Genomic DNA, 20,487 nt, shown 5'->3' with positions numbered 1-20,487 from the left:
CAGTTATATCACATACAAACATTATAATAATGCGTATCCTAACTGGGGTGACCCTTTTGAGCCAAGGGTTTGGGCCTAACGATTTTTGAAGAAAAATATATGCTTGCTTAAGGTCAATCCATTATCCCCCAACTTTTATAGACACTAAAAGGGCTTAAATGCCTACAAAATATAACCAAAGAGGGATACAATCTTTAGGGAAAAGGGAAATAACATGAAAGAATACACATTCCCACACACAGGGGATAGAATACTAATTCCTAAGTGCTTTTTCTATCAGCCTTTACCTTCTTAGCTTCGTCCATTTCTTATATTGGTGACGTCCCTTGACGTTCAAACTGTGCCTTAGGTACAACCTCCCAAATTGATCAATTTCTTGCTTAACTTGGTCTAATTCTTCTTACGAAGTAAGCAAATCAAGATTTTTCCCGACTCTCAAAGGATAATAGATTGAATTAGACAGGCATACATTTCTTCAACATATAAATATGGTTCGTCTATAATTGACTCAGGGTCAATAGATGCAGGGTAAGTTTTCTAATGGGCCCAATACCCCACTCGAGTATTGGGTCATTCTAGGCTCATACCTAAAATAGGGTTTTGGTTTTGTTCTATCCTAGGTGTCTAGAGTGGGTTTGAACATTGGTTCTCAAGCGGACAACTTGAGTTAGAAAATACGAACAGCCATCAGACGACTCACGTGCTAATAAGTCTTTTGTATTTTCAACACATTTTTGGAATTGAACAACAGGGGCATTGAAGATGAGAAAGAAGACCCCCAAAATAATGACCCCAAGGGTCTTCATATAGAAAAAAGGATTGGGGCATTTTAAGAATTCGTAAGAAGGAAATTTGAATTCCAATTCGAAAATCTTATTCCCCCCACAACCTCTTTTCGTCAATCTATTGTACCCCTTTTTGTTGTTTCTCCTAAAATCCAAAAATGGATTAGCCAATCGAAAAGAAATCCCTCTTCAAACCAATATAAATTGGCCAAATATGTACCAGATCTGTACCCCCATTCCGAGATTCGCGGAGTTGAACGTTGGGTGAACCATCTCACCCTCTTTCTAGAAGATTCTAGAAAATTCTTCGTGAATCTGCATGGGTCAGGGTCAGGTCGACTTAAACGGAGTTGGGTTAGTTTTGGTTGATGTTGGTTCGGGTCGAATCAATATTGTTGGGGATAGGTTTCGGAGCTGGGTCAGGTTCGAGGTGGTCAAGTTCGAGACGTGGATGTTGGTGTTGTCGTCTGTTAATGGAGTTCATGTATGTTGCTGTTTTGTTGAGGAGAAGCTAAAACAGGTCGGGTATGGATAGTGTATTAGACTGGTGAATGGAGGTATAGTGTTGGGCTGGGGTAATTTGAAGAATGGGCTTGGCCTGGGGCGGTTAACAATTGGGGTATTTGATAACCCTAATTAAATTTAATTGGGTTATTAAATAACCCTAATTAAATTTAATTGGATTAAAATAATTCCAATTAAGAAATGAGAACTTTTGGGGATTAAGATTGAATTACAATTTAAACGAATTATTCAAATTCTAATCAAATTGAATATCTATTGGCCAATTGCGTTAAAATTGGCGCCAATTTGATTTCAATTGAGGTCATATTTAATTAGTTCGCTAAATTGAATCGCAATCTGGCACGAACCAAGTAAAAAATTAACCTTGAGTTTCTTAATTTGATAAAAATCCAAAAAATATTCCTCAAAATAAAATATTCTGAGAGCAAATCATATTTAAAACCAAGATTTTATCCATTTGAATTAATTTTCAAGTTTAATCAATAAAAATCTAATTTTAATGAAAACGTTCATTTAAATAACAAAATTTATACACTCTCGTATATAAAAATGCGAAAAATGAATAATCGTTAATTAAATGATAAAATTGAATTGAATAAGTAATTTAAACTAGCATTTATTTGAACAAAATAATTGTTGTGATTTTATTTTAAAAACTCAAAATTAAATTGGGTTGTGGAGGGCAAAAATAAGGTGTCAACAGCCACCAAATAACCAGTTACCAACCACTAATAACCATCCAATACAGTCCAACAACAACAATTATATCAGCCACCAAATGAACTAGAGTACAATTCAGAATTTCAAACACTAACCTTGACTGTTTTGACTGTTTCTCCCGGTAGCTGCTAGTGTAGAAGTCGAATCCGTTGGTGAAGGAGTGGACAATGCCGTTAGTATCCTAGGATCAATTATTGTTGCATTCTGAAGTTGAGCAATTACATCTGCAACAATTTTTTGTCGAATGGTTCTCTTTTGCTCCTCGATTTGATCCTCTATTTTTTGCATCCCTTCTTGCATTTGTTGTACAACATCATTTGTGGCATTTAAAGTTTATCCAGAATTGTCATTTAATCATTTCAAAGAAGCCTTTGTAATCCTCCTCCAATCAGTCTTACACGCCCCAGATGTTCAACACCCATGACGGCTGAAAATGCATCAACGGGCTATTCATTTGTATTCTGTTGTGTTTTAATTTCCTCCACTTGAGCCTAATAATCGTATTCAAAAACACATTCAAGTAATTAAAAATAAAAATTCATCATTTATGTCAATATAAACTTGAAAAAGATAAGTTTCATACAATTTTACTGGCGGTGTCCTCATTAGGGACTTGTATGTACTATCAGGTTTTGTTGCTCTTGTGGCCTCAAACATCTCTTTTAGAGACAAAGTTCCCCCATTCTCTTTTTCATGTTTATATGATATTTAGTGAATATCAAAAACTATTTAAATAAATAGTTATAACTAAATAATAAACAAGAGAACACACCAATTTGTTGTGAACTAAAGCAAAACTCTTCTTCCCAATATTGTGTGGATTCAACAGCTTCTTCCAATTCTCAGTATTGGTTTTGGACATTTTCTAAAAAAATGAATCAGTAACGGTAACTATAGTAATAAAGGACTCCATCTACAACAATAACAGTAATATGATTGCCGATGGTAAAATACATTTTACGTGAAATTTTTCGGACTTCCAATACACGAGGAGATTTTTAAATTGACAAATTAGAAAACTATCGGGCTTTTTCTTCAATCGAACTTCATCATCTTCATATGGATCGTAATGATTTCTCTTCAACTTAACTCTATGATTTCTCCAAGATTCTCAAATTCTTTCCAAAACCCAGTTTTCTACGGCATCAGGAATATCATATTTTGCTTACAAGTAGTTTCTATTCAGATAGAAATAATGATATGTATCTTGATATTCAAATGTCAACATAAACAACACAAAAAAGCTGATAAAGCTAGAAAATGCAGCCACCACATTCATTAACACAGAACCACTCAACTGAAAATATATCAAATATATAATGAACCAGTCAACTAAAAATATATCAAATATTCAGAACTCAAACCTGGGTATGCTCCCATAACTCCTGTATAGTATCCATATGTCTCCAATCAAATATATCTAATGGGCAAGGGTCGCTTTCTTTGCCAATGTCCTTAGAAAGCTTCCCAACTTGGTTACAACTTCATCTGTAGGACCAATAGGTTGGTTATTCTGGTTTAATATGGTCAATTTTTTCTCTTGCCGGCCATATACCTTGTGCATTTGTGTTTTGCATCTTGTTTTGCTAGTTGAAGGCCCTTCAGCTATAAAAAATAGAAGAAATCAGAGGTCATGAACGAATTCAATAAGTTTCTAAGCTATATATTACCTTGCGCATCAGAATGTTCAGTTGTTGTAGGAGTGGCTGAATCTGTCATTTGGACCTGATCCTCTACATGTTGCTCATTCTCTGCATCTCTACAACATGGTGCTCCACTACAGATTGTTCAATTTGCTAGATGGTGATGTTGGTGGTGCTGCTTGTGGCTTCTTTTGTTCAATTAACTTTAGAAGATTCTCTTTCTCCGATCGTATAGCTTGAACAGTTTTCTGTGTTGCCAGCATACGTCATTTTCATTTTCTATTTGCCATGACTGATAACGATCCAGGTTTACTAAACGTCCTGTTCTTTGCTCTTTTGCTATTTTTTGAAGGCTCTTATTGATTCATTTTATACAAACCTGTATAAATTTAAGATGGAACAAGAAAAATTAATGAACATATAAGACAGCCAAAACTGAATAAATCGAAAGGATAACTAAAATATGTAACTATAATCATCCAAATTGCCATAGGCAACACGAAAAGACCATCAAATGAAACAGAATCAAAATAAGCAAGGAGTGGTGATGACCAAACCGCAAAATTGCTCTGGCTAAGTTTCCGAGCCCATGAGAAAGAATACGTGATAGTACAACTTTAATTTGCGTCTATATCCCCTAACCTACCTCGTGTACTGTGCCCTCACCTCGAGGCTCCTGCTGAAGCCCCTTTATCGTATTCCCCTTTCTCTTCTTTGGCAAACTCCTCAATCAATTGACGTTGTCTTGGTGTCAAGTTTCCGCACCCAAGTTGCAAATTTAATTATTAGATCGAAGAATATACAGGAAGCTTCACAGGTGTCCAGTAGATGTATTAAGAATTAATTTAGAGGCCACCAAACTATAAAACCTCCTACTTTTCTCAAGATTAGGCTTAGAAAAGAGTCTAGGATAGTAAAAAGTGCAGTAATTGACAGTCATTTCCACATTTTACACAAAGGGAATTTACGTGGGAATGTTGACATTAAAGTGGACAAACTAATCTCCAAATGAGTAGGAATTCCGTCCTTTTATTCCTGCACAAGCACACAGAAGTATTATAAACTCGAATAGAAATTTTATAATGTTTTGAGAGTCAAAAAAGGTAACTAACTAGGTGTACACTAAAGAAAAATGATTTGAGAAGCTGGCAGGCCTTGCGAACTACGTAGTTATTTGTTTATTACACAACGGACTGTAAATTGATACAAAGGTAATTTCAAGTTGTTACCTTTCTTTTTTAGGACAACTTTTTTGCCAGGTTGAGTGCCAGCGCGAATCTGCAAACAACAGGATGTCAAAATTTGGGCAGTAAAATTAGTTCCTCCTATGTTTCCTTATTCAAAAAAGCAAACTGACCCACGTAAAGAACCTTAACGTTCTAGCAATGACCATTGCTTACTAGAAACAAACCAGGAACTACTACTCAGAACTCAGATAATGTTGGGTAAGAATGATTTGAAGACTCAAAAATTGACACATACTATCTTATGCAGATTGAACAAGAAAATATAATGTAATTTATGCCCTAAACATTTTCATGTTTGGAAATTTTCTGACCTAGTAGTATGTGGCAATTACAGTTGGACTAACAAAATCACTCTTAACCCAAATAGAAAAGGAATTAATAACTATCTGGATACAGATCTACAAGAATGGAGCTCTCCTAATTTACCTATTTCCAGTGCAAAATATTTCATCTACTTCTTTGCTTTAAATTTCCATCTCAGGAAACTTTCTGGCCAAGTGGTATTTTGGCCGTTGCTGCTATAGAGGTCAAATAATAACTATGTCAGAAGATTCTTCACTAAACTTTAAAAAATTGACTATTTTGGCAGATCCTTGCTAGAACTTTGGCAAAATGAAGTTTTTTCTCCTATCAGTTGATATCCTTCAAAGGAGTAAGGATGTGCCTTAGCATTATATTTCACGATAATATCATGCTGCTCTCACTTTTCAATTCATAAAATTCCCATTTTCTCAGCCTTTTATATGACATATAATTACAATGAATGGATACAGAGGATACATCCTATCCACAAAGTGGTATAGATGATTTAATAGTTCCGCCTATAAAACTTCAGAGATTATATGTGCATCCTCAGACAAGAACTGAACAAAACGAGAAGTCAGACTAGTACTTGGTAAATCATTTAAGAAATACAAAAACCAAGACATTACCAATGTATTGTCGAATCCATTAATTCCAGTTAACATTTCAGACTAATTTATACATTCTACCACTCCCAAGCACAAATCAAGAGAGCACAACGACCATATTATGTATATGCTGAAATACACATTTTTTCCTACCAAAGCTTCATTGCAGAAATGAGCATTTTAGGTAAACAGAAACACATTTTCTTTCTTCCTCTTTCTTTATTTTCTTTAACATTCCTTAACATGGTATAGTAATAGTATGAATAGGAAAAGAACAACATACAATAGAAATTAGCACATCGAATAATACCATAAGAAAGCTACTCCAAGAAATACACCAAATAATACAATAGTCAATTTCCTATGGCTGAAATGTAGACTAGACAAGCTTGGAACTTACAGCTACGAAGAAACTTGAATGATTGGGAGTTGGAAATTATAAGCTCCTTCCCCAAAACAATGGCAGAGTTAAAACAATTTAAATATGAAGTGGGACAGATTAACACAGAAGGCAGATAGCACTGGTATGTTCTCAGTAGTACAGCATATAAGGAATTGAATATGCATCTGCAAAGAAAACAGAAACACCAACGGAAAATAGAATCATGTCACGGTTTGTACTTTCAGCCCAACCAAGCTGCACAAAAATTCTCAAAATCACCAAGATTGGTCTACAATATCTATACAAAAGAAGAGTATATAAGAAGAACAATTCCACAATAGAATAATATAATTCCTCATTGGCAGTTACAGAGATGAAAATACCCAAATGTTCAAAGACAAAAAAAATCAACAAATGACTCATTCTAAATCCAAAAAATGAAGATTTTACTACTTCGTTCGAAATCCTATTTCTGTTGAGTGCTTCATTTCCTTATTTTTTCAGAAGGTGACCTGAGAAAATGTGAATTATATTGAGGGACAAGGTGACACTAAGTTTTTATTGAAGATTTACTAAACTCATAACCTTCTTCTTCTTTTTTACCTTTCACTCTTCCTTTTATTTTTTATTTTCTTTTTTTTATAGATTAATTTATTGAAGTTGTTACAGTTCAAGTGTTACAATAAATGAAATCCCTTCAAACTTTGCATTTCTTATGTCTTTCAAGTTTTGATAGCTGTTAGATTACCAATGTTACCTGCATACACAAAGATATTTAAGAAAATGACAGACAACTAACAACAGCAACAATAACAACAATAATAATACCTTAAACATGAACCAATTCGAGTCATCTAGATAGGAAAACCAAAACCAGTTCTATTAAGTGTATGCTTCTCAACAAAGTGATTTTGAAGAAAAGCTACTTACTTAGCTTCTACAAAAACAACTTATGTTGTTCTCTGCTCTCAACAAGCACTTACAACAAGAACAAGTTATCAAGTATTAATCAGAGAAATTGAGATAGAGAAGGAGAAAGAGATTAGAACCTGAACTTTTCCTTGGGCAATTTGAAGCTATAGATTGCTCAGAGACGATGCAGAAAAATGAATACTGAAATTTAAGAAGAAATTAAAAGACTTAGCAACACAATTAATCCCAAGAGAGGAAAGAGATAGCAGAAAGAAAGACTTCACAATGTGTGCAACAACTATTAGCACATATGCGTTTGTTAAGTTTCACTAATTTAAGACATTTTAAAAATTAAGCACATTGAAACAAACTAAAATATAGCAAACAGAGTCTAATATACTACTTACCATTACAAATAAATTTTAAACAAGTTCAGAATATCTAAATTTTGTCGATCATCAGCTTTCATCCAATTCCAATTGGTATCATCAATGTCATCCTCCTCTTCTAATATTTCTACATCTTTAAAATGTTGGGCAAGGGAAGGCACATCAATGATATCAACAGGGAGATCGTCTCTCGATCATCTGACACCAACATCGACTACTCTTTCTAATGAACCAATGTCATCATTAGGCTCCCTCCAAAATGTTTATTCAATATTGGGACAACTTTCTTGCTCCAAATCATACAGATCAATAGAGACTTTATTTCTAGCATAGTAAATCCCTTTCTCAATTGGATCTTCCACATAAAACACTTGATGCACTTGTGATGCTAATACAAAAGGGTCATCTGTACTGCATTTTCTATTAAAATTTACATGAGCCAACCCATATTCATCTGCTTCATTATGAAACCAATCACATTTAAATAGTAGAACACTAAAGCAACTCCAATAATCTATCTTGATGATATCTTCAATAACTCCATAATAGATAACCATTCCATCGACAGGATTTGGGTCTCTAGCACAATCAAAACTATATGTTATTGCTGACAAAGCCACTTCACTATTTTGAGTCTTGCCTGAAATATCCTGTGTCATTGTATGGAATCGATATCCATTAATGAAATATCCAGTATATCTTTTAGCCACAAAATTAGGCCATATAGCTAACCATCTTAAATGATTTGGCACTTCAACTTTTTTTGAACTTTTTTCTTAAACCAATCACCAAATTCTCGACAATGAATCTATGCTTTTACCCATGCATTTTCTCTAGTACGATTATCAACTAAATTCTTATGCTCCCTGCCAGCATTTATTACAAATTAAATCAATAACGATGTAGATCAATGAAATTTAAATAGATAATGATATCATATAAAGGAAGTTAAAATATAAATAATTATGTTATCTTACTTGATAAATGTCTCTACTTGTTCATCTCCGGTATTAAACAAAGTATATCGATGTACTACAAACCACTGACGATTATCCAGATTAAAAGTCTTGCCTTTTCTTTTCTTCTTATTTTCAATTGGATGACCCGTCCTAGGAAATATAGGTGGAAAACTAAATCCCTCTATTTGAATGTCATCATCATCCTCTGTTGGATACCTACTGAGTTTTGTCTTCACCCCATCATTTAGGTATCTCGAATAAAAGTTCAAACATTTTTCATCCAAAAAACTTTCTTGTATTGATGCTTCAGGGGTATTTCAATTCCGAACAAATCTCTTTAAGTTACACAGATTTCTTTCAATAGGATACATATGACGCAAATGAGTCGGGCCCCCAAGCTTAATTTAATCTACTAAATGGAAAGGCAAATGTGTCATTATATCAAAAAAGGTTGGAGGAAAAATCTTTTCAAGCTCACATTCTATATCAATGATTTCAGCCTTCATTTTATCAAGATCACTTCTTCTTACAACTTTACTATATATGGCTCCAAAATACTTTCCCAACCTAATCAAGTCCAAAGACTCATTCTTCGGTAACTCTTTCCTAACTGCAACCTGGAGCAAGTGATGCATTATGAAATGAGCATCATGACTTTTGTATTCCGATACTTTCATCTCATTTATTTGCACTCGACTTGATAAATTAGATAAAAACTCTTTTGGTAATTTGGCATCTTTTAAAACAGTGCAAAACAACCTTTTCTCACCTGGTTTCTTGGAGAAACAAGCTTTAGCCAGATGAACTTTTCCACTATTATCATCTTCTATTGGTTGAAGCTCTTTGTGTATCCCCATCTCATGAAAGTCATAGCGATAATTTACATGATATTTGGACTTTCCAACTATATCCAACAAAGTACCAAGAAAACTATCACAGACTTTTTTCTTTATATGCATCGGGTCAAGGTTGTACTGCAATTTATTTTGGGGCCAATACAATAATTTAAAAAATATGGATCTTTTCTTCCAAGGACCATTATTTTTTTGCTTTATTTTTTTCTCCCTTTCTAAAAACATTATTGAATTCACGTACTCCTTCAAGGACTTCTTCACCTGATAAGGGAGTAGGTGCAGCTTTATGCTACTCTTTACCATTAAATAATTTTTTATCTCTTCGATATGGATGATTATAGGGCAAAAATTTTCAATGACTCAAGTAACATATCTTACGACTATGTTTGAGATATTGGGAGCACATATTATGATTTCAAGTAGAGCATGCCCATCTTCCCTTGGTGCTCCATCAAGAAAGCATTACTAGTGCTGGAAAATCCCTAACTGTCCATAATAAAGCTGCATGCATATTAAATGTTTGGTCAGTTTCAACATCAAATGTGATACAAGTGTCAATCCCTCAAGGCCTTTCATAAGCAGTCAAGTCAAGGAACTACAACAACTTCAAGCTATGTTCATGCAATTAAAGGCTTGTAAGAGTGTTATGCATTCGGCCAAGGAAGGACATGTGTCGATATGTGAAGAAGGGACTTGAAGGGCCTACATTCTACAAGGGCAAGGTGGACTTTGCACATTTTATTTTGACACTCAAGAGGCGTCTTCCCTTATCTATTCATTAAGAGGTTTTTTGTCAATTGAATGAAATAGATATAAATAGACAAATTAGCTTCTCTTTTCGTTAGTTTTTGAAGAATATTGAAAGATTACTCTTTAGCTTGTAGTTCATAATCTCCTTAGCTTAGTGTAAAACCAAAACTTAAGTGTTTTGAATGCAATTGAAGGGTTCTTCATTTGTGTTGAACATTTGGCAAAAAAGGTGTGATAGAGGGAGTGTGAATTCCTTTGGTTCACCTGAGAGTGAGGTTTTATCTAACATTGGTGAGGTGTGATTGTGCGTTTAATACACATTATTTTGATAATCATTGATGGAAGTGAGGGTCTCTCTATCTATCTTTACTTTATGAAAATCTTCTTCATCTCTTTTCTTCTATGCGTTATTTTTCATAGTTTGTTCTTGTGGTTTGTGTCCATTTTCGATTTCTAGATTGCTTTTAGGTTATAATTTGTTATAAAAGCCTTGCTTAGGGTTGTTCCCACAACTCTAATTCTTGTTTTTAGTGTCCTTATTAAGAAAATCTCACAAAAAAAAAAGTCAAATCCAAAGAAAAATTATTAAAAAATGATGTTTAGAAGTGTTTTGTAGTAGATCCATGAGTTGAAAGTTATATATACTCATTTTATTGTGTTTTATTGGTTTCAAGTGCTAGATCATTTCTCCCTCGCACCGAAGGAGTCTAGATCTACTTTTCGAATAAGATTTGGTTGAGTTTGAGCTAAGACCTCCATGGTTATGGCATTTTGAAGCTTCAAGAGGCTAGATTCGTGTGGTTTTTGTGTTGTGGACATTGGTTGTTGTGATTTATTGTTATTTGAGCTCATCTTGTACTAAGGAACCTAGATCCACAAGAAAATTTGAATTTGGGGTTCATTTGATTAGGGGCCAAACTTTGGTCAACTCTTGAATATTCATCTTGTTCTTCAATCTTCATCCTTGTTGGAGAAGAATATTCAAGAGGTGTATTTGATCCAAAAAGAGGAGGAAAGAGAGTGTACTTGGTGTTTGTACAAGAATATTCCTTAGCATATTCCTAATCATCCAAAAGAAAGAAGAGACAAAGGAATAATCAAAGTACAAAATCAAGTACAATCCAAGTACAAAGGGGGGGACCATTGTTTTTGAATTCAATTGAAGCTTGAAAAGGGCTCAAAAACTTGTTAATTCCCCCTCAAATCATCATCCTTCTTCCCCAAGGGTGTGTGAGGCCGAGAGTTGATATTTTGGGATTAAAATTTTTTTGAAGCTCAATATCCAATCCAATAGTGCCACGTCATCAAGTGTAAATGGCCAAATCAAGTTCTAAGTAGATTTCCCTAGTTTCTAATTTTTTATTCTAGTTTCTTGTAAGTTAATTCTATCCCTGATTAACAAGCTAGTAAGTTCCTACTAGGTTGGTAATTAGTCTAGAGTCCGTTTATTTTGTGTCTTCAGTTTTTGTGTGCTTTTCTCGTTTTTAATTCGTATTAGTTTGTTGGTTCAAGTCCGTACATCATTTTTTTTTAGCCATATCAAACAAAAATTGATTCCGGGCCAAAGCATATTCACCACTCATTCACTTGCCAAGAATTACCAAGTTTTTAACACTTGTGAGACCAAGTGTGAGGTGAGATCCAAGAGTAGGTGTGGTAAGGTTTATTGAACTAACGTGTTTGTTCGTTTTGTAGATTTTTTTTATTGTTTGTTAGGCACAAGGAGCATGGAACCAGAGAGAGAGTTCAACTGCTCCCTCACTTGGGAATGATGTTTTGTGTGTCTTGATGGCTCGGTTTGATACACTAACCCGAGAATTGAAGAGTGAGTTGGACATTATGAAAGGTGACTTGAATTCTTTGAAGGGTGAGGTGTCCACCATTAGTGAAAGGCTTGATAGTGTTGAAAGTAGGAGGAACTCACGACCTTCTTCTTCTAATTCCTACCATGCATCTTCAAGTATCCAAGCCAACAACTCTTCAATGACCATGACACCCAAAACTCTCCACCAAATGCTATACCCTCCACAACCTCCACAAAACCAAGTCCAAACACCTCCAAACCGAAATATACCAAGACCCCTACTTCCCCAAATGAACCAAGTCCAACAAGAAGGACTTGGAAGTCAAAATCCACCACCAAACCCGAATCTCCAAGTACCAAATCCCTTTGACCAAAGACCAATTCCTCTACATAACCAAATACATCCACAAAATGCTACTTACCAAATACCATATCCCATGGACAATAGACCTTACCCTCCACCACATCCAGTGCCACAAGTCTAAGCTACAAATAGCCAAAGGCCTTATAACCATCCACAAAGACCCCAAAACCGAAACTACCCAATCCAAATTGAAGACCATGGTAGAGGGAAGCAAGAAAGTTATGATGTTCCTAACGATGACTATTAGTTTGAGGAAGAAATGAGGGGAAGGTATGACCAAAGAGGACCTTATAGTAGAATCCGAGGGCAAGAGGCAAGGCATGGCCATGGTAATTACCATGGAACCCGAGACATTGGCATAAATTCTATCAAGGTTAGCATTCCAACCTTCAAAGGAGAGAGTGACCCTGAGGTGTTCCTAGCTTGGGAGTTATCTTGTGAGAAATTATTTCAAGTGAATGACTTAACCGAGGAGAAGAAAAGTTGCTATGCCATTGCTCACTTTGAAGGCTACACAAATACATGGTGGGATTACACTAAGAGATTTGACAATGTGTTGATTGGTGGCCAACCAACTCCTTGGGAAAAGTTAAAGAGACTAATAAGAGAGAGGTATGTCCCGAAATAATATAGACATGAGATTCTTGCCAAACTCTACAACTTGAGGCAAGGAAGCTAGAGTTTCATGGTCTACTATGATGAATTCCAACAACTCACCTTGAAACTTGATCATAGAAGTGAGAAAGTTCACTATGACATCATTCGTTTTAAGGTAGGATTGAACAAAGACATCTCATCTCGTATGACTCTTCATAAGTTTGAAACCGTGGTTGAAGTTTTTCAAACGGCCATGGAAATTCAGAAGGAGAACAAGGAAAGGTACAAGCCAAAGGCTCAAGCACCCTCCTAGGGTTGGGTCAATTCCAAGAGTATGAATCAAGGAGCCTCGGGTTTGACTAAAAACAAGGAACTCTCCACTTTTTCAAGTGATCCGAGGTCAACCAAGTGCAAAGGTGTCCCATAAGAATCGAAGGTAACAAACTTCCTACTCCTAATCCGAATGGTCTACAATGTTTTAAGTGTCAAGGATGGGGTCATCGGGCAAGTGATTATCCAACTCGTAGAAATGTCATCCTAAGAGAAGGTAAGTTGTATTATCTAGGTGATGAAGTTGAGCTTGAAGCCGAAAGTGATGAGATTGGTCCTCGAGATAGATAGAAGTGTGATGTTGAAGCCGAAAGTGATAATGTGAGGAAGAAGATACTTGGCCACAAGATAGAGAGTGTCAAATTCCTAATTATGTGGTGAGGGGGTATATAGTGAGCAAAGCACTTGATGATCCGAGCCAAAGAGAGAACTTATTCCACACTAAGTGCTTGATTAAGGAAGGGGTGTGTACTATGGTGATTGACAGTGAAAGTTGTACAAACGTTGCTAGTTCTACCATGGTGGATTTATTGAAACTTCCCATAACCCCTCATGCTAGCCATTACAAACCACAATGGCTCAATAAATATGGTGACATAAAAGTGACACGACAATGCATAATCAAGTTCAAGGTAGGAAACTACCAAGATAAAGTTTGTTGTGATGTCATTCCCATGCAAGCATGTCATTTGCTACTTGGTAGACCATGGCAATATGACAAAGCTACCAAGCATGATGGGACGTTGAACAAGTACTCACATGTGCATGGTGGAAAAAATTTCCGACTTCATCCACTTTCACCATCCCAAGTGAGTGAATTGCATCAAAGGTTGAGGGAATTGAAAGAGAAGGAAAAAGCAAGGAAGGAATCCGAGGGTGTGCAAAAGGGGTAGGTCTCGGGTTCCACCACTTCTAAGGGTGGAGCTTCTGATTCTAACTTTCCAAAGGGTCAAGTACCCATGGTTATGTTGGCTAGGAGGAAGGAATTGTTCAAGGATCAAGACATGGACACTCTTATGCTCCTTCTAGCTCATGTTCTTAACACTAACCTTTTTTCTTCTTCTTCTTTTTCTTCTTCTTCTTCTTCTTTTCCTCCTTCCATTTCCCTTGTTTTGTAGGAATTTGATGATGTTTTTCCACAAAAATTACCGTAAGGATTATCCCCAATCTGGGGAATTGAGCACCAAAATGATTTTATGTCGGGTTCACAACAACCCAACAAACCTGCTTATAGAAGTAATCCTATGGACACTAAAGATATTAAGTGGCAAGTTGAGGATCTCCTCAACAAAGTCTACATCAAAGAAAACATGATCCCATGTGTAGTTCCAGGTGCTCTTGGTACCAAAGAAGGATGGAACTTAGCGCATGTGTGTGGATTGTAGAGCCATCAACAAAATAACGATAAAATATCGTCACCCTATCCCTAGGTTAGATGATATGATAGATGAGCTAAATGGCTCTAGTGTGTTTTCTAAAGTTGATCTTAGGAGTGGATATCACCAAATTCAAATGCAACCTGGTGATGAGTGGAAGACCGCATTCAAGACCAAATTTGGTCTATATGAGTGGTTGGTCATGCCATTCGGCCTCACAAATGCTCGTAGCACTTTCATGAGGCTAATGAATTATGTGATGAAGCCTTTCATTGGAAAGTTCGTGGTTGTCTACTTTGGTGATGTGTTGGTGTATAGTAAATCTATTGATGAACATGTGATGCATTTGTGATGTATGTTTGATGTACTCCGAAAGGAGAAGTTGTATGCCAACATGGAAAAGTGTTTTTTTGGTGTTGATAAGGTGGTGTTCTTGGGTTTTTTTGTTAGCTCAAGGGGTGTGGAAGTGGATGAATCCAATATAGACTCTATACGAAGTTGGCCGACCCCGAAAACTATTGGAGAAATCCAAAGTTTCCATGGGTTAGCAGGCTTTTATAGGAGGTTTTTCAAGGGATTTAGTACCATAGAATCCACCTTGACCGAGATTATTAGAAAGGACCAACCCTTTAAGTGGGGTGAAAAGCAAGCTAAGGCTTTTGAGACCTTGAAAGCTTTGTTCATTTCGGCTCTCTTGTTGCAATTGCCAGATTTTGACAAAATATTTGAAGTTGAATGTGATGTAACCAAAGTGGGTAATAGGGATGTTTTGATGCAAGAACAAAGGCTCATAGCTTAATTTAGTGAAAAGCTCAAAGGAGCAACTCTAAACTATTCCACTTATGATTTGGAGTTGTATGCCTTTCTTAGAGCTTTGGGCAATTGGCAACATTATTTATGGCCTAAGGAGTTTGTGATACGAACGAATCATGAATCGTTGAAACACCTTAAGAGCCAAGACAATTTGAATAAGCATCATGCTAAGTGGATTGAATTTCTAGAGACTTTTCCTTACGTAATCCATTACAAAAAAAGGGAAGGAAAATGTAGTTGTCGATGCGTTGTCTAGAAAGCATGTGTTTGTTGCTACTTTATATTTAAGGTTGATGGGATTTGAGAGCTTGTGGATGTTGTATCCCGAGGATCCTACCTTTGCTCCTATTTATAGGGAATGTGAAGAGTGGGGAAGGGACCGATGGCTCAAAGAGAATGGCAATTCCTCCTACTCTTGGTTTGATGGTTATTTGTTTAAATGGAGGAGATTGCTTGTTCCTTTTAGTTTATGGAGGGAATTATTTGTGAGAGAGGCATATGATGGTGGCCTCATGGGGCATTTTGGGGTTGACAAAACCCTCCGTATTTTGGAGGAGCAATTCTATTGGCCAAAAATGCGCAAAGATGTTGCTAAGGTTTGTGGTCAATGTATGGATTATCGGAGTGCAAAATCTCGCCTCCTTCCTCAAGGGTTGTATACCCCACTTCCCGCTCCCCTTAGACCTTGGCTAGACATATCAATGAACTTTGTTTTGGGGCTGCGAAGGAATGGAAAGAGTTAAGATAGCATTTTTTTTTGTTGATAGATTCTCCAAAATGGCTCACTTCATCCCTTGTGCCAAAACGGAGGATTCTCCTAGTGTATATTCACTATTTGTTGAACATGTCGTAAAGTTTCACGGGATCCCAAAGACTATTGTGAGTGATAGGGACTCAAAGTTCCTATGTCTCTATTGGAAGTCCATGTGGGGTAGGCTTGGTACGAAGTTACTTTTCTCAACCTCTTACCACCCACAAATCGATGGCCAAACGAAAGTAGTGAATAGAACCTTAGGTTCTATGCTATGTTCCATGGTTAAAGGTAAAATAAATTCATGGAAAGATCACCTACCCTTGGCAGAATTTGTTTATAATCGGGTTGTGCACTCAAGTACAGGAATGACTCCCTTTAAGTGTGTTTATGGCATGAATCCCCTTGCCCCCTTGGATCTTACTCCTTTGTCTAGTGATCTTATAATAAGTCTAGATAGAAGTAAAAGAGCCGAGGCAATAAAAAAAATGCATGAGAAGGTGCGTCTCAAACTTGAAAAGAAGACCCAAGAAGTTGCTAAAAGGGAAAATAAAGGAAGAAGGAGGCTTGTGCCTGAACCCAGAGATTGAGTGTGGGTACACCTAAGGAAGGACCAGTTTCTAAATCAAAGAAAGTCTAAGCTCATGCCACGGGGCGATGACCATTCAAAGTGCTCAAAAGAATTAATGATAATGCCTATCAAATTGATCTACCTTCGGATTACCAAGTTCACAACACTTTCAATGTTTGTGAACTTTCACTCGTGGACACCCTTGATGTTGAGGAACCCGCAAGTTTGGGGACAAACTCTCTTCAAGATGGAGAGGATAATACATGTGCCAAGCCCTCAAGGCCTTTCACAAGAAGTCAAGCCAAGGAACTACAACAACTTCAAGCTATGTTCATGCAATTAAAGGCTTGTAAGAGTGTTATGCATTCGGCCAAGAAAGGACATGTGTCGATATGTGAAGAAGGGACTTGAAGGGCCTACATTCTACAAGGGCAAGGTGGACTTTGCACATTTTATTCTGACACTCAAGAGGCGTCTTCCCTTATCTATTCATTAAGAGGTTTTTTGTCAATTGAATGAAATAGATATAAATAGACAAATTAGCTTCTCTTTTCATTAGTTTTTGAAGAATATTGAAAGATTACTCTTTAGCTTGTAGTTCATAGTCTCCTTAGCTTAGTGTAAAACCAAAACTTAAGTGTTTTGAATGCAATTGAAGGGTTCTTCATTTGTGTTGAACATTTGGCAAGAAAGGTGTGATAAAGGGAGTGAATTCCTTTGGTTCACCTAAGAGTAAGGTTTTATCTAACATTGGTGAGGTGTAATTTAGTGTTTGATACACATTCTTTTACTAATCATTGGTGAAAGCGAGGGTTCTCTCTATCTATCTTTACTTTATGCAAATCTTTTTCATCTCTTTTCTTCTATGTGTTATTTTCCATAGTTTGTTCTTGTGGTTTGTGTCCATTTTCGGTTTCTAGATAGCTTTTAGGTTATCAAAATGTTTCTACTCCCACCTTTCATAGTTCATTCAACTCTGCAATTAGAATTTGTAAGTATACATCAATATCATTCTAGGAGATGAGGGACCTGGAATAATCATTGATAACATAATATACTCCGGCTTCATGCATATCCACGATGACAACTTATAGTTCATTAACATAACCAACCAGCCATGTGCTATGAGAAATGATCATTGTTCTGAATGGATTGAAACCATCACTTGAAAGACCCAATCTAAAATTACGAATATCTTTGGCGAAGTCAGGATGCATGAAATCAAAATGTTGCCAAGCTTCCCCATCAGCAGGATGTCTTAAATTTCCATCTTTGGGTCATTCAGTAGCATGTCATCTCATAGCTACAGATGTTTCAGAACATATAAATATCCTTTGAAGCCTAGGCTTTAACAGAAAGTACCTTAAGACCTTTGCCGGAACTTTAGTGGTCTTATTAGTCAATTCATCATGAATATTCTTCCATCTAGAAGACCTACACACAACACAATTATCGAGATTTGCATTGTCATTCCAGAACAACATGCAATCATTAGGGCATGCATGAATTTTTTCATAATTGAGACTCAAATACTCGGGAATCTGAGCAAATGAAAAAGCCTCTTTTATCAAGTCTAACAAGTCTGAAAAAGCTACATTACTCATCCCGTTAATGCATTTAAAGAAGTACAATCGGATGGTGAAACTCAGCTTAGAAAAACTCTTACACCCCAAATATAAATCTTGTTTTCCTTCCTTCACTAATTTAAAAAATTGCTTAGCATCTTCAGATAGTTCTTGTATTACTCATTCATGCCTTCATGCCTCTGCTCATCTTCTACATTTCTAAAAGTATCATGAAGTAATTTATCAATATCATTATGCTGGTCATCAGATAGTCCCTGGCTTGCTCCTTCATGTCTTTCATGCCTTGGATGTGAAATATTTGTTGATGAAACTCCTTCTCCATGAAAAACCCATTAAGTGTACTTAGGAGCAAATCCATGACCAAACAAGTGATTCTCCACCACATCTCGATAATATCAATAGCGATTAAAGCACAATCTGCAAAGGCATAATATTTTATTTCCTAGAGATACTCGTTCAAATGCCTTATTGAGAAAATCCTTGACTCCATTTTAATACTCATCGGCAGATCTTGAGCGATACATCCAACTTCTATCTCCAATATCCATTAAATAGCCTATGTTAAGCATTTTAAATATTGACGAAAAAAAACATGAGTATATATAGTCAGTATCAACGTACAAATAGTATCATTAGGTATGTGAAATAATGTCTATAACATATATTCAATAAAGAAAAAAACAAAGATAATTTTGTTTTTTGGCATTCTTGATTTAGAGTTTTAAAATCAAGAGCTAAATCTTTTTTATATAGTCTTTTTTGGTCCTTTTTCAGAAGCTGAAATAAAAGAGTTCATATTAGTCTAAAAATATCGACAAAGTTGAGTGTTTTTATTTTGGTGTTGTTGAGGTTATTCTCATTTGGTTTTGTAGCCTCTAGGGTACTTGATAAAAAATTTAGGATCAATCTGAATTCTACTGCTTCTGGTATTGAATTTTTCAGCATTCTAGTTTCAATGTTGTTTCTTCTTCTGATAACTCAGTAGGTTGCAGTCATGGTATATCAACAACTACCCATTCCATTTTATCCACAAAAATATATGAAGAAGATGTTATGATATTTGGAGAGAAGTCAAGTTTCACCTACGGCAGAGAACAACTGGTCAAAATATAGAGGTTAAAGAGACTGTTTTTGAGTTGACGTCGAGAGACTTAGGTAGAATTCAGACATTGCATACAAGGATTATAGAGAAAAAGAATCAAATTAGTGTTTCAAGATTGGAAAAAGTAATGAAAAGCCTGTCATTTCTCCAGCAGCCTCGTCTTCTAATCTATCAACAGCCACTATTAACGATTTCTTCCCCTCAATCAAGGTTCTCAAATTATACTTAATAAGCATAACTTTCATTAAACAAAGAAATCTGTTAATACATAAATTATTTAAAAATCAAAACATCTAACAGTTATAGAACACAAAATCCAATCAAAATTTTCCCGAACAACAAACAACAATGCAATTTCTCATTTTCAGGAATTTTAGTGTATATATTATTAAAAAAATAGACAATATATCTTTTCATTCTTACATAAAACAGTGTCGAGATTTGAAAAATAAAATCCACAAAAATATCCACTTTCACAGTAAGAACACCTACTTGAGAACACCTTTCACTGAAAAAGCAGTCTTTATCCGAAAAGTAGAAGTTGATCAAGTCCGAAAAGTAGAAGTCGATCGAGGAACACCTTACACTGTAAAGCACCGAAAACACTATGAACTCAAAATCAACACAATAGTTTGGGAAAATGGACCTTAACTCAAAGCATAAAATGGCGGAAAAGTGGTTTTTCCACAAGTTTCGCTTACAACTCTGTTTGAGTGCCAAATTAACTCAGTGAACCCTAAATTCCATTTTCGTTACTTACAACTCTATATCCCAGAACAATCCCAAGAGAACCCTCTTATTCTGCTTTCAATTTTATCTGCGAACAATCATAAACTTCCAATTTTATTTGTATCCTTGAAGCTCAGACAAAGAAACAAAGGAAAGATGAAATGGGTTACTTACAACTCTTAATCCCAGAACAATTGCAAGAGAACTCATAATATTGTTGAATTCTGCTGCCAATTTTAGCCGTGAACAAGAGAGAATGAAGACCGCGATGCTAACCCTAAGCTCAGACAATGCAATAAGAAGAAGAGAATGAAGCGGGTACAATGCAATAAGAGGGAAAAATACCCAGCTTTAACCCTAAGCTTTAACTTTTATCATTCTTTTTTT

At 35.9% G+C, this 20,487-nt stretch overlaps 1 long non-coding RNA gene across 19 annotated transcripts; it reads right to left on the bottom strand.

Annotated features, from left to right (window-relative positions):
• Positions 1 to 2,324: 2,324 nt before the first annotated feature.
• On the bottom strand, positions 2,325 to 20,480 carry LOC107871344. 19 transcript variants are annotated; one of them, XR_007052973.1, is made up of 9 exons: positions 20,275 to 20,474; positions 20,073 to 20,188; positions 19,864 to 19,957; positions 7,263 to 7,326; positions 6,232 to 6,398; positions 4,903 to 4,951; positions 3,701 to 4,708; positions 3,395 to 3,635; positions 2,325 to 2,521 (listed from the first exon to the last, which is right to left on the bottom strand). It is a non-coding gene; the product is annotated as an uncharacterized LOC107871344 (long non-coding RNA). The 19 variants fall into 19 exon arrangements; XR_007052955.1 differs by having other exon boundaries at positions 19,874 to 19,957; XR_007052992.1 differs by lacking the exon at positions 19,864 to 19,957 and adding an exon at positions 9,706 to 9,828.
• Between the last annotated feature and the right edge of the window lie 7 nt (positions 20,481 to 20,487).

This window comes from Capsicum annuum, chromosome 1 (assembly GCF_002878395.1).
Source record: "Capsicum annuum cultivar UCD-10X-F1 chromosome 1, UCD10Xv1.1, whole genome shotgun sequence".
NCBI classification, from domain to species: domain Eukaryota; kingdom Viridiplantae; phylum Streptophyta; class Magnoliopsida; order Solanales; family Solanaceae; genus Capsicum; species Capsicum annuum.
This window is presented reverse-complemented; position numbering and strand designations above follow the sequence as displayed.